General features: G+C 38.9%; 1 long non-coding RNA gene across 1 annotated transcript; it reads left to right on the top strand.

Moving 5' to 3' along the window:
• The first annotated feature begins 4,533 nt into the window (after positions 1-4,533).
• Positions 4,534-12,568, top strand: LOC129052901 (uncharacterized). The gene is made up of 3 exons (XR_008518037.2): positions 4,534-4,659; positions 8,665-8,791; positions 11,171-12,568. It is a non-coding gene; the product is annotated as an uncharacterized LOC129052901 (long non-coding RNA).
• The last annotated feature ends 621 nt before the right edge of the window (positions 12,569-13,189 follow it).

Below are 13,189 nucleotides of genomic sequence, written 5' to 3'. Positions count from 1 at the left end.
TACTCTTCAAGCTCTAGCTCCAGCAAGCTCTGTCCACTCCCTCCCAGTGGGTTCTTTCTTTCCCTACCATACCTTTTTGCTTTCGAGTAGCCTGGCCTCTCTCCCTGGAACTGCCTGCCATCCACTTGCTTCCCTGGCTGTCTCTAATGGATGCTGCAAAACTCAGGTCCAGCTTCATCTCTTCCAGGAAAGCTTCCCAGCCAGAACCCCACACCCAGTTTAGTCTCTTACCTATGGTCCTACAACAAGTACAGGATTACCTACCATTGCCAGCAAAAAAAAAAGCGCTCCAAAAATGAGGGGAGAAAAGCTTTTTAAAAGAATTTGATATTCAGTATTTCCCTAGAAAAGCATCAAAGTGATTGTTGTGGGGAAAAAATGAGGACTTACTTGGACTTTCTTATATTTATTTTAATGTTATTTTTTTAAGAACTTTTTGATGCAATACACAGACATATACAAAAGTGCACAAATCATTAATGTAAAAAGCATCCAGATCAAGAAACCCAACATTACCAGAACTTCAAAAGCCCCACCTTGTGAACCCTTCCAGTTCCTAACCCCCAAGGGGTAACCACTCCTCTGACTTCTAACAGATTCGTTTTGCATATTTTTATATTTTATGTAAGTAGAATCATAAACTGTGTTCTCTCTTGTGTTTGGCTTCTTTCGTCCAACATTATGTTTGTGAGAAACACTCAGCTTGTTGCATGTAGTTGCAGTTTGTTTGTTCTTGTTACTGTAGATCAATATTCGATTATTTACCTTCTCTATTGTCGATGGGCATTTGGATATTTTCTATTTTGGGACTCTTACAGTGCTTCTTTGAAATTCTTCCACATCTTTTGGTGAACAGAGGTGTGCATTTCTGCTGGGTATACATTAGGTTAAGCAATATAAAATTGCCAATATTCAACCATTGTTTACCTACTAAGATGACAACTTAATACCTAGGAGTGGGTTGCTGGGTCGTTGGATACAAGTATATTCAGCTTTAGAAGATACTGTTAAATAGTTTTCCAAGGTGGCCATACAAATGTATACTCCCTCCAGCAGTCTATGAGAGTTCTGCTTGTCTAAATGCTTTTTGATTTTAGCCATTCTAGCGGGGAGGGGGTAAATAGTTGAATCATGTTGTGGCTTAAATTTGCATTTCCTTCACGACTAGTGAAGTTAAGCACCTTTCCATCTATTTGTTGGCAATTTGGAATATCCTCTTTTGTGGTTAGTTCAAGTCGTCTGCCCAATTTTCTATCGAGTTGTCTGCCTTATTCATTCTGTATTATTTTTTATTTCACAGCTGAGGCCATTAGAATTTTTTTCATTGCTTAGCTCTATAAATACTTTCATCCAGTTTTATTTCCAAAGAACTCTGTGTTCACCTCTATTCAATTATACATTACACTGCTGAAATTTATTTATATATCTACTGTTCCTTATGAGTAATTTTCAAATTGTTAAACAATTGGAAACTACAACCTTATTCATCATATTCCCAACCCTAGAATAAGATCTATTAAGTGCTTCAATAAATATTTGTTCAGTTAACTGTTATACACTTAACATTGTATACCTCCTAAATTTGTGTTAACTCTTTTGTACTTCTCTGTATAAAGTTTATTTCAGTAAGACAAATTGTGTGAAGTATTCTGCCCATCTCCATTACCTTACAAAGGAACACCGCTACTTACAAATGTACAAAGATGAGGATCAGAGAGTAGCAGAATTGTTTTCTAGTTAAGTAAGTGTCTATGAATAATAAGCAACAAAAACTTACCTAACTGATAAGGAAAAAATCAAAATCTTCTTTATTATTATACTTTAAGTTCTGGGATACATGTGCAGAACTTGCAGGTTTGTTACATAGGTACACACATGCCATGGTGGTTTGCTGCACCCATCAACCCGTCATCTACATTAGCTATTTCTCCTAATGCTATCCCTCCCCCAGCCCCCCACCCCCTGACAAGCCCTGGTGCGCAATGTTCCCCTGCCTGTGCCCCTGTGTTCTCATCGTTCACCTCCCGCCTATGAGTGAGAACATGTGGTGTTTGATTTTCTGTTCTTGTGTTAGTTTGCTGAGAATGATGGTTTCCAGCTTCATCCATGTCCCTGCAAAGGACATGAATTCATCCTTTTTATGGCTGCATAGTATTCCATGGTGTATATGTGCCACATTTTCTTTATCCCGTCTATCACTGACGGACATTTGGGTTGGTTCCAAGTCTTTGCTATTGCGAGTAGTGCTGCAATAAACATACGTGTGCATGTGTCTTTATAGTAGAATGAGAAAAAATCAAAATCTTAATAGCCTAATGGGTGAAGGGCCTTGATATGTGGGTAATTTATATCAAGAGAGGTAAAAACAAAAAAGCAAATTGGTAAAATTAACCAACCAGTCACACTTTATTTATTTACTTATCTACTTACTTACTTCAGGTTCTCACTGTCACTCAGGATGGAGTGCAGTTGCGCAGTCATGGCTCACTGCAGTCTCAACCTCCCGGGCTCAAGTAATCCTCCCTCCTCAGCCTCTCCAGTAGCTGGGACTACAGGTGCACATTCTATGCCCTGCTAATTTTTATATTTTTTGGTAGAGATTGGGTTTCACCATGTTGCCCAGGCTGGTCTTGAACTCCTGGGATCAAGCAATCCACCTGCCTCGGCCTCTCAAAGTGCTGGGATTACAGGCGTGAGCCATTGCATTCAGCCTTATTTATTTAATGAACGCAAAAATTACTAAAAATGAAATTAATAACACCTAAAGCTGATAAGGTTTTTCTAAATGTGGTACCTTCTTACGCTGTTCTTCATTGTGCTTTTTATTACAGCTGATGGTTTACACATCTTCTTCCCACATTATATTGTAACTTTCTTATGAGCAGGACCTACTTCTGATCCAGTTCTGTTGTAAAACCGGTAGGTACCCGCATGCATACAACCTTGTTAGAATGCAGTTTGTTAGTGCATTTCAAAAGCCACAACAGCATATACGTGCCTCCTTTGATGAAGTAAATTCACTCTTAAGTATTTATTTTAAGGAAACAACCTATAGGAAAGAAAATAAATCTACATATTAAGATTTTCATCTCTATTATTTACAATAGTGATAAATGAAATCAATAATAAATTTCTAAATAGAAACAATTGAACAAATTATGTCACAGAAACTCTAAAGAATATCATTCTGCCATTAAAAATTGAAGATTTTGCCAGGTGTGGTGGCTCATGCCTGTAATCCCAGCACCTTGGGAGGCCGAGGTGGGTGGATCACTTGAGGTCAGGAGTTCCAGACCAGCCTGGCCAACATGGTGAAACCCCATCTCTACTAAAAATACAAAAATTAGCCGGGCGTGGTGGCATGCGCCCATAATCCCAGCTACTCGGGAGGCTGAGGCAAGAGAATCGCTTGAACCTGGAAGGCGGAGGTTGCAGTGAGACGAGATCGCACCACTGCATCTAGCCTGGGCAACAGAGTGAGACTCCATCTCAAAAAAAAAAAAAAAGATTTTGAAGCACCTATGGATGCAGGCCGATGCTATTAGATGAAAAAGATTCAAAATCATATTATCCTCAGAATAAAATTATGCCATATAATTATACATGGGGCTATGGAAAAACACAAATACAAAAGAAATAGGTGGAAATTTCAAAGTAACAGGATGATGGAGTGTTTCTTTCTTAAATTTTATTATCGTTCATTCACTCATTTCCTCCCCTGCTCCTCTCCTGGACACAGCCACCATCATTTCTTGCTGGGATGATGGCAACCACTTCCTAACTGGTCTTCATGCTTCTTCCCCTGTTCAGCCACAGTCTATTCTCAACACAGCCAGAGTCATCATGGAAATCACAGGTTGGATCTTGTCACTTTTCTGCTCAAAAGTCTCCAATGGCTTCCCATCGCATGCAGAGTGAAAAAAAGAGTTCTTGCAGCAGCCTATATGACCATAGACAAGCTGAATGTTGTTGTTTTCATCTTGACATCATCTCATTCTGCACTCTTCCTTGCTCGCTCTGCTCCAACCACACTAGTTTCCTTGCTCTTCTACAAATGTCCTGGGATGCTCCTACCTCTAAGTCTTTGGACTCACTCCTGCCTCTACCGAGAAGGCTCTTCTCCAAGATAGGTTCTTTGCTCAAACATCTTCCTGACCATGCTATTTAAATTTGCAACACTCTGACATCCACATATTATATCCTCCTCTCTCCTCCATAACAAGTATTACCATCTACTATATCATGTTTCACTTATTTATTTTATTGTCTGTCTCCTAGAGTATAAGCTCTATGGAAGCAAGGCCTTCTATCTGTTTGGTTTACTGCAATATCCTCAGCAGCCCCTAAAGAGTGCCAAGCACATAGTAAATGATCAATATTTATTGGTGAAATGAAAGAATAACTTTACTAAATGTTTATCCAAGGGCCTATTATTTTTCAGACCCTGTTCTGAGTGCTAGAAATATAGTAGTGATGCTAGAAATATAAACAAAAGAAACGCTTATTTTTTTTGTTTTGTTTTGGTTTAGAGACAGGGTCTCACTGTGTCATCCAGGCTGGAGTGCAGTGGCACAATCATACCTCACTGCAGCTTCAACCTCCTGATCTCAAGCTATCCTCCAGCTTCAGCTTCAGCTTCCTGAGTAGCTAGGACTACAGGTATGTTCCACAATGCCAAGCTAATTTTTTTTTTTTTTTTTTTTTTTTTTTTTAAAGAAACTGGGTCTCACTATATTGCCCAGTCTGGTCTCAAACTCCTGGCCTCAAGCAATTCTCCCACCTCAGCCTCCCAAAGTGCTGGGATTACAGGTACGGGTCAACGTGCCTAGCCCAGGAGAAAGTTTTAATATCATGGGACTTACAAGACAGTGGAGGAAGACAAACAATAGGAAAGAAGAGAGAGAGGGAAGGAGGGAGGGGATAAGGAGGGAGGGAGGAAGGAAGGAGAAAACTAGCAACAGTGGTAAGATCTATGAAGGTGTCAGCCAGGTGAGGTGATAGACTACATAGTTAAGGGGCCTAATTTCAATGAAGTTATGTGAAAGACATACAAAAAGCATTTCAGGCAAAGCAGCAAAGGCCCTGAGACTGAGAAGATAGGAGAAAGTTTAGTAAATTTACAGAAACAGAAAGACCACCAGTGGAGCTAGAAAAAGGCTATGAAGAAGTGACAGCAGAAACAGAGCCAGGTCCTGTAGGCCGCCCTTTAAGTCAGGGAAAGTTGTTTCGATGTTATTATAAACACCATGAAAAAAAATCGCTAAAGGTTTCTTAAGCATAGGAATGACAAGGCTGTTATAATATTGTTCGTGAAGTTTTGGGCTAAAGTCACCAGAGTCCTGGATTACTCAAATTGCAATATGACAACTAGCACTCTGCCTCATGTGTTGTAGGCAGGCATTAAATGACAGTTGATTTTTTTCCTTATTCTAAATATCACTTAGTACATATCACCAACTGACCTAGGTGAGGGAATACCTTTATGATTAGCGCCTTTTGTAGTTTTAATACGCTGCATGTTTTAAAATGGTTTTTATTCAATGCTTAAAATAAAATTGAGATACTGAACTTTCTGTTCCTAAAGAACCATTTATCCTTAAAAAGGTTTTTGACTGATTTCTTCCCCACAAGCTATGTGCATTAACTCAAACTCAATCTGCACCAGAGACTCTTATGTGTGTGCAAATGAGAGTTGAAATGTGAATCTCCAGGGAGCGAGCTTAGCCCTTGTTGATATGTAAAAATTTCCTCCAGAGCATTTGTGACAAATCCACTCTAGCATTCTCCTAGATGTACTCCTAGGCAACTTTGGAAGGTACACAGAGATAGGTTCCTTCAATCTCAGATGAATTCTCCAAAGGCTAAGTTCTATGTCTTCAGGGGAAATGAAAAATACCAAATGTTCGTGTGTGTTTATTTTATTAAATTAACTAAGAAAAAATAGGATGGGTTTCTGCGTAAAATAAAACCTCCTAATATTCAACAGTTTAAAGGAAACTTTAGACTCTTTAGTCACAGACATTACCGGGGAAAGGCAATAATTCCATATAGAACTGTATCTATAGCAGCATTTCTTTCCAAATAAATTTTTATTAAATATCCCCACTAAAAAAATTAAATGTAGACTTCCAGTTGAATGTAGGAGACTTGGATGTAGATCTGCTCACCCTGTCACTTCAAAAAGCTAAAAATATATTTTTTGAAAGGTATAAACCTACATAGACAAAAATATTGGACCCCCCTACTAGAAGCAAACCGAAATACTCTACTCTGTAGAATACCAAAAGGCCTCAGGATTTGGAAGCTCTAGGTAACAGCAAATGTCAGAATGCATGATAAAGCTACAAGTGCTGGCAAGGATGTGGAGAAAAGGGAACCCTTACACACTGTTGGTGGGAATGTAAATCAGTACAGCCATTATGGAAAACAGTATGGAAGTTCCTTAAAATATTAAAACTAGAACTACCATATGATCCAGAAATCCCACTACTGAGTATATACCCAAAGGAAATGAGATGAGTAAGTTGAAGAGATATCTGCACTCCCATGTTTATTGCAGTACTGTTCACAATAGCCAAGACGTAGAATCAACCTAAGCGTCCATCAAGGGAGGAATAATGTGGTATATATACACAAGGGAAAATTATTTAGCCATAAAAAATAATGAAATTCTGGGCTGGGCGCGGTGGCTCACGCCTGTAATCCCAGCACTTCGGGAGGCCAAGGCGGGCAGATCACGAGGTCAGAAGATCGAGACCATCCTGGCTAACACGGTGAAAACCCGTCTCGACTAAAAATATAAAAAATTAGCCGGGCGTGGTGGCGGGCGCCTGTAGTCCCAGCTACTTGGGAGGCTGAGGCAGGAGAATGGCGTGAACCCAGGTGGCGGAGCTTGCAATGAGCCGAGATCGCGCCACTGCACTCCAGCCTGGGCGACAGAGTGAGACTCCGTCTCAAAATAATAATAATAATAATAATAATAATAATGAGATTCTGTTACATGTGACAACACGGATGAACCTGGAGCACATTATGTTAAGTGAAATAAGCCAGACAACAAAAAGATAAATACTGCATGACGTCACTCCTGTGAAATCTCAAAAGTTGTTCTCATAGACGTAGAGAGTGGAATGCTGGCTGCCAGAGACTACAGGGTGGGGAAGATAGGGAGAGGTTGTTCAAAGGATACATAATTACAGTTAGATGGAAGGAATTAATTCAAAAGATCTATTGTACAGCAAGGTGACTGTAGTTAATGATGATTTATTATGTTCTTGAAAAATGCAAAGAGAGTGAATGTTAAGTGCTCTCCCCACAAAAAATAACTGCATGAGGTAATGCAATTGTTAATTAGTGAGATTTAACCATTCCATAATGTGTATATATACTTCAAAACATCATGTTGTACATGATAAATACACACAGTGTTGTCAAATCTTAAATTTTAAAAAGAATGCATCATAGGGTCAAAACCAAAGTGATTGCTTAAAAGTCTCTCAACTACCCATAGGCAGGGCCACAAAGATTTTGTTCTCTGGAGAAAGTAACCTGCAAACTTTTTGGTTTCAGGGACTGAACAGACAGGGTGAGGGTAATCATGGGGCTGATCACAGGTAGATTTCAGGGAGGTCTGCCAACTGAACTGAGGGGATACCCCAGCCTGGACATCCAGGACTTAGAGTTACCATAGTTAACGTTTGCCTAAGAAAGCACTTAGACCAAACTGGATTCAAATCCATGCTGCCAGTTGCTAGCTAAATGATCATGAATGAAGTCATTACCCTCTCCAAGCCTCAGGTCTCTTACCTGTAAAGTAGAGATAATGGTATGTATCCGAGTTGTTGTGATAATTAAATTAGATAATATAAATAAGGTATTTAGTACGTGTTTGGCACATTATACACAATAAATGGTAACAAGCATTATCAGTAAAGAGCAGTGTCTAGAATCCTTTCTGAAGGACTTGAAACTACCAGTAAGTATAAATTATTGTAAACTGACTCCTTTCTTTACATTATTTTCTAACAGATTACTATAGAAGTATAACCTCAAGTCTTCAGTAAGTCACAGGTTACAATCATGTTAACATTGTTCTATATCCCAGGAGAACACTCGAGAATGGGCTCTGAAGTTAGACAAAATTGACTATTTCTGGCTCTTGCAATTACTAATGTGATCTTGACAAGTCACGTGTTTCTCACCCGTGAAGTTGGAACAGCAACAGCTATGTGCAAGATTGGTGTGAGGATTGGCCATAAAGCAGGCATGCCCCAGCAGAGTGCCTGGGACATAGTGGCTGTCAACAAACAGAAGCCATTTTCACTACGATTATTATTAGGCCAAAAAAAAAAAAAATACAAATGCCAATTGAAAATCTGGTCAACTTTGGAATAAATATGCTTTGGGCTATTTTTGACATTCATCAAATGTCACTGGGGTGGGAGGGCTGTCTGACTGTTATCCAAGTACTGGGATTCCACTGACTTCTAAATCAATTTGGAAATTAACACAGTGTACTTCTAAATGGTAAACTATACTTCTTTTTTTTTGTCTAGGACATTTGCAGACATTTCAGCCAGACTGGCAGGGAAAATGATACTCAATATTTTAGGTAGCTTTTTACACTGGGATTTTAACTTACTCAGTTTTTCTTTCACTGTAAAGTGGAGTCTCCGGCCAGAATTAATTAGAACAGCACTTTTGTGGCTTGCACATGGACACTCATCTTCATTTCTTGGACTCTGAGCCTCAATTTCTCATTCAAGTGGAGAAAGCATATAACGAGAATATGGTGAGTAGTATTTTTCATCTCCTAATCAATGGAGAAGTAAAAACTATTGTATATAAATTCTCTGAAAATACTAGAAAATATTGCACTTTCAACAGTATTTTGTAGGGTATTTTAGTTACTTTCTCAATGGTATATATTTTAAAAGCTTAGAACATATTATAAATTCATGGCTTTGCCACAGATTCTTATGTTCAGTTACCTTTCTAATTGAACCAATTAACAAAACAAAATACACATTCAAATGAAACATGTATCTAAACCATTTAGGAATAATTAAAATTATAGATCAGGTTTTCTTTCACTGATCACAAATCATGGTAATGCTTTTGTGGTGCTCATTTCCGGGCTCACTTTGGTGTGTTTATTAAAGCACAGTATTGTCAGATCACAGGGAGTATCTCATTTTCATTTTCGTATCTCCAATTCTAACGGGGATTAAATTATCCAATTAAGCTGTTAATTAAAAAGACTCCTACAGAATCAACTGCAGGCTACCAATGGCATTTTCAGTTTTCATTGTGCTGTGCTCAAAAGCAATTTTCTAAATTCAAAAGAACTCAATTTACTGCCCCATATGTCACTTTATAAGGTGTGCCTGGGAATGCTCCCTGAGAACTAAACCCATTTGCTCTTCATTCTGGGCACACAGCTAGACTACATGTCCCAGCCTCCCCTGCAGATAGATTTGGCCAATGCAATATGAACAGAAGTAATGTAGACAACTTCAAGGACAATTGCAAATCTTCCACTCAGTATCTTCCACGGCCTTTTTCCCTCCACTGGCTTCTTATAGATGAGCATACATTAAATCATGTGTTGAAAATGGCAGAACCACAATATGGAAGGGGGCTGGGTCCCTGAGTCACCGGTTAGAGGAGAGAAACTCACTGATAATTAATACCCATTATGTATAATGAAAACAAGAAATAAATTGGGTTAAGCCATTGAGATTATCTGCTTCTACAGCTAGTGTGATCTTAATAAAAAAAAGCAAGTGAACTTGAGGCACATGCAAATATCTTAAAACTAATTGGAAACAACCTCTTGCAAATTTTGATCAGGTCCACTTAGATACATATCTAACACTGTCATTTATATGCATCTTTCCTTGTGCCACTTCCCTATACACAAAAATTCTCATTTCATGGATCGGCTCAGAAACTAGAATAAACTCGCCAAGAAGGGCACAAATAGGCCATACTCAGCTACTTATTACTCACAATCTGTGTCATCTGATGTCCATTTCCTGTACATGATGATGATATGACCTATTACACAGAAGGGCTGACCTAGGATCCTACAAACCATTACTTTTCCAGATCTTTTTTTTTTTTTTTTTTTTTTTTGAGACGGAGTCATCTTGCTCTGTCCCCCAGGCTGGAGTGCAGTGGCACGATCTCGGCTCACTGCAAGCTCCGCCTCCCGGGTTCATGCCATCCTCCTGCCTCAGCCTCCCAAGTAGCTGGGACTACAGGCGCCCGCCACCACGCCCGGCTAATTTTTTATATTTTTAGTCGAGACGGGGTTTCACTGTGTTAGCCAGGATGGTCTCGATCTCCTGACCTCGTGATCCACCCACCTCAGCCTCCCAAAGTGCTGGGATTATAGGCATGAGCCACCGCGCCTATCTTAGAACATATCAGTGCCAGAAAGGTGTTTAATCAACAGGGGACTCAGTTTGCACTGTCAGCATAATGCTAAAAGACACCACAGAGAAATCAGTATAAATTCTATTATATGCCTCTGGATTTGTCTGAACTCAGGGAGGTAGTCAGGCATGCAGAGTCCCATACCACTCAGTCATTGTCTAAGGGTCACCAGGCACTTCCACGTCTCTGAAAGTGCATTGGGCAAAGAGGCTCCGGTAGCATGAGGGCAGCCATCCCAGAGAGCCACAGCCAATTAGAAACAAAAGCAGACCGAAGATGAGATAAGGCCACCCAGTAAAAGGAATTTGCTGGGATCTGTGCAGAGGAAACACCAATAGTATCCACCAGACAAAAGTTGAATAATTCTTTCTTTCTCTGTGTTCCAAACCACAACCTGATTTACTTCTATATCATAATCACTCAGTAGGGTAATTGAAACAGTTTATACATCCATCATCTCCCATGTTAGACCAGACTGTTCACTGAAGCCCAGACACTGTATATTATCCACCTAAATATAGCTAGTTTGGTGATTTAAATATAATGGGTGCTCAGTTACCGTGTGCTGTATGAATAACTGTAAATTGACTGGATTGTTAAAGAATGATGATAACACAGAGATTCTTTGATTTGATAGTAACTGTGATGTTCATTGTCACTTTTGTGAGATCAGCCCTATCCCCTATCATCATCGCTGATAATTTCCTCAGAGGCATCTCTTTCTCTATAGAAATATTATTACAAAGGGAATAAACCATATCTGCTGACTTACATTCTGGAAGAAAATATAATGACAACCTCGTAAATACCTTCTTGTCTATGGAGAAAGTTACTGCATTCAAATCTCACTTTTCTAAGCCAAGAAAGCTAGTAAGTACAGTTATTGTACACTGTTTTTTGGCAAATGTTGTATAAAACAGGACGGAATATGTTAGCAGATCTAATAGATTTTAATATTTTTAAAAAAGAAAGACACAGAAAGCCTTCAACCAACTTTTTATTGTCCTTAAAATGATTGTTCACATCGTTTCACGAGTAGGAGAAGAAAATACAACCAGTCTCACAATAACCATTTAGATATAAAATGCATAATCCAAGAATATCTTTCTTCAAACCAGTAGGACACTGTCACTGGTGATGAGAATGTTGTTATGTGAAGCAATCGTATATTCTTCCATAATTTAATATGCAACTGAGGCGTTGTTAAATGTATCAAGGAAGAAGCCTATCAAATGCTAAGTGATTATAGAAATACTGATTGAATAAATGTATTTAGAAATGGGATAATCTAAGGGATAGAGTTTAATCCACAGGTCAGTAGACCAAAGCCCAAAGACTACCTTTCCTTCCTGTGGGATACTTGACAAGAGATTTCAGGCTTCTCCACTTCTCTGGCACAAGCATAATCTGTCTGGCAAGCCATAGTTCCTAGCTGCTTCTTAGTGATGCTTCGGGGCTAAATAAGAGAAAATTTATGTGCTATGCTTTAAGCTCCATTGAGGCAAGGCCACTAAATAAACTTCAGGATAATTTATGAATCCTGTGTTTGCATTAGTGATGTCCAAGTCCATCTCATCTCATAAAATGAATAAATGAGAACAGGAGGCCAATGCTGAGCACTTAGTGCAAAGCTCAGTACACTTTGGGCAATGGTGATGAGCCCAAATAAAACCACTTTATATCTAGAAAATTTTTTTACTAATCCAGGAGATTTTTCACAAACACAAAAAACCTAACTAACTCACTCCTTCCAATGCCCAGACAATAGTTCACTGGCAGAACATCTGGTGTGTGAATCAGAGAACTGTATTATAGTATAGCAGCCCTAGTCTGAGATCCAATATCTAATATCCTTTTAATTTACCATAATTATTTTTGTAAAACTTTATGGCTCTACTCCAGTGAATGTGCTTAGCAAGGAATGCCAAAATCCTGTCTGTCTTCTCTTCAGAGCCACATCCATAGGCCAGCTTCTCCCTACTTTTTTCTTTCCCTTCCAGTTGCATTTTACCTTTCTCTTTCTACCACTTAATCAGTGTCTGTTTATCTTAGCAATCTGTATCCAAGAGAAAGGACAATGAGAATGTAATTGGAAGAGTTAAACACAAGCATATATTTGGAAATTCAATCCTTCTCATTGTTCTAGCTAGTAGTGATGATTTGGTATTGCTGCTTTTGGTTTGTTGTTTTGTTTTGCTTCGTTTTGTTTTAGTAATGGACATCCTACCTACAATTTTCGGTATAAGAGTTACAGCAAGTAAAGTTAATCAGGATAAGGTAAGCTTCTCATCTAGAAACTGTGAGGGCCCCAACTAATCACCAACCAGTTTTGCTAAACCAACAAGTGACTTAATTTATCTTCCCAAAGCCATAATTAATTCTATGCTTTTATCAAACACTTTCTCTGACCTGCAGGAATGTGTTTATTTGGAGTTTATAAAGGAAATCTAGAAGGGAAACAAACACTATTCATATAAGCATGATGATAAACCTCAGCTGATTTTAAACACCCAAGTCCAGGAATAAAAGAGTATCTTATATGTCTAAACCAAGTTGGAATGCTTCCTCCAGAGAAAAGACACATACATTTCCTACCTAATACTGCTTGTTTTTAGAAATACAAACTAAGGTCACATTAAGCCAGGTTAAGAAGAGGAGGACAAGGTAGCTGCCCTTCACAAGTAAGTTTATCCATTCAGAGAGGAAGAAGTCAAGGGGAAAATCGCTCTCCTCTGACTAATGCGGTATA

This window comes from Pongo abelii, chromosome X (genome assembly GCF_028885655.2).
Source record: "Pongo abelii isolate AG06213 chromosome X, NHGRI_mPonAbe1-v2.0_pri, whole genome shotgun sequence".
NCBI classification, from domain to species: domain Eukaryota; kingdom Metazoa; phylum Chordata; class Mammalia; order Primates; family Hominidae; genus Pongo; species Pongo abelii.
This window is presented reverse-complemented; position numbering and strand designations above follow the sequence as displayed.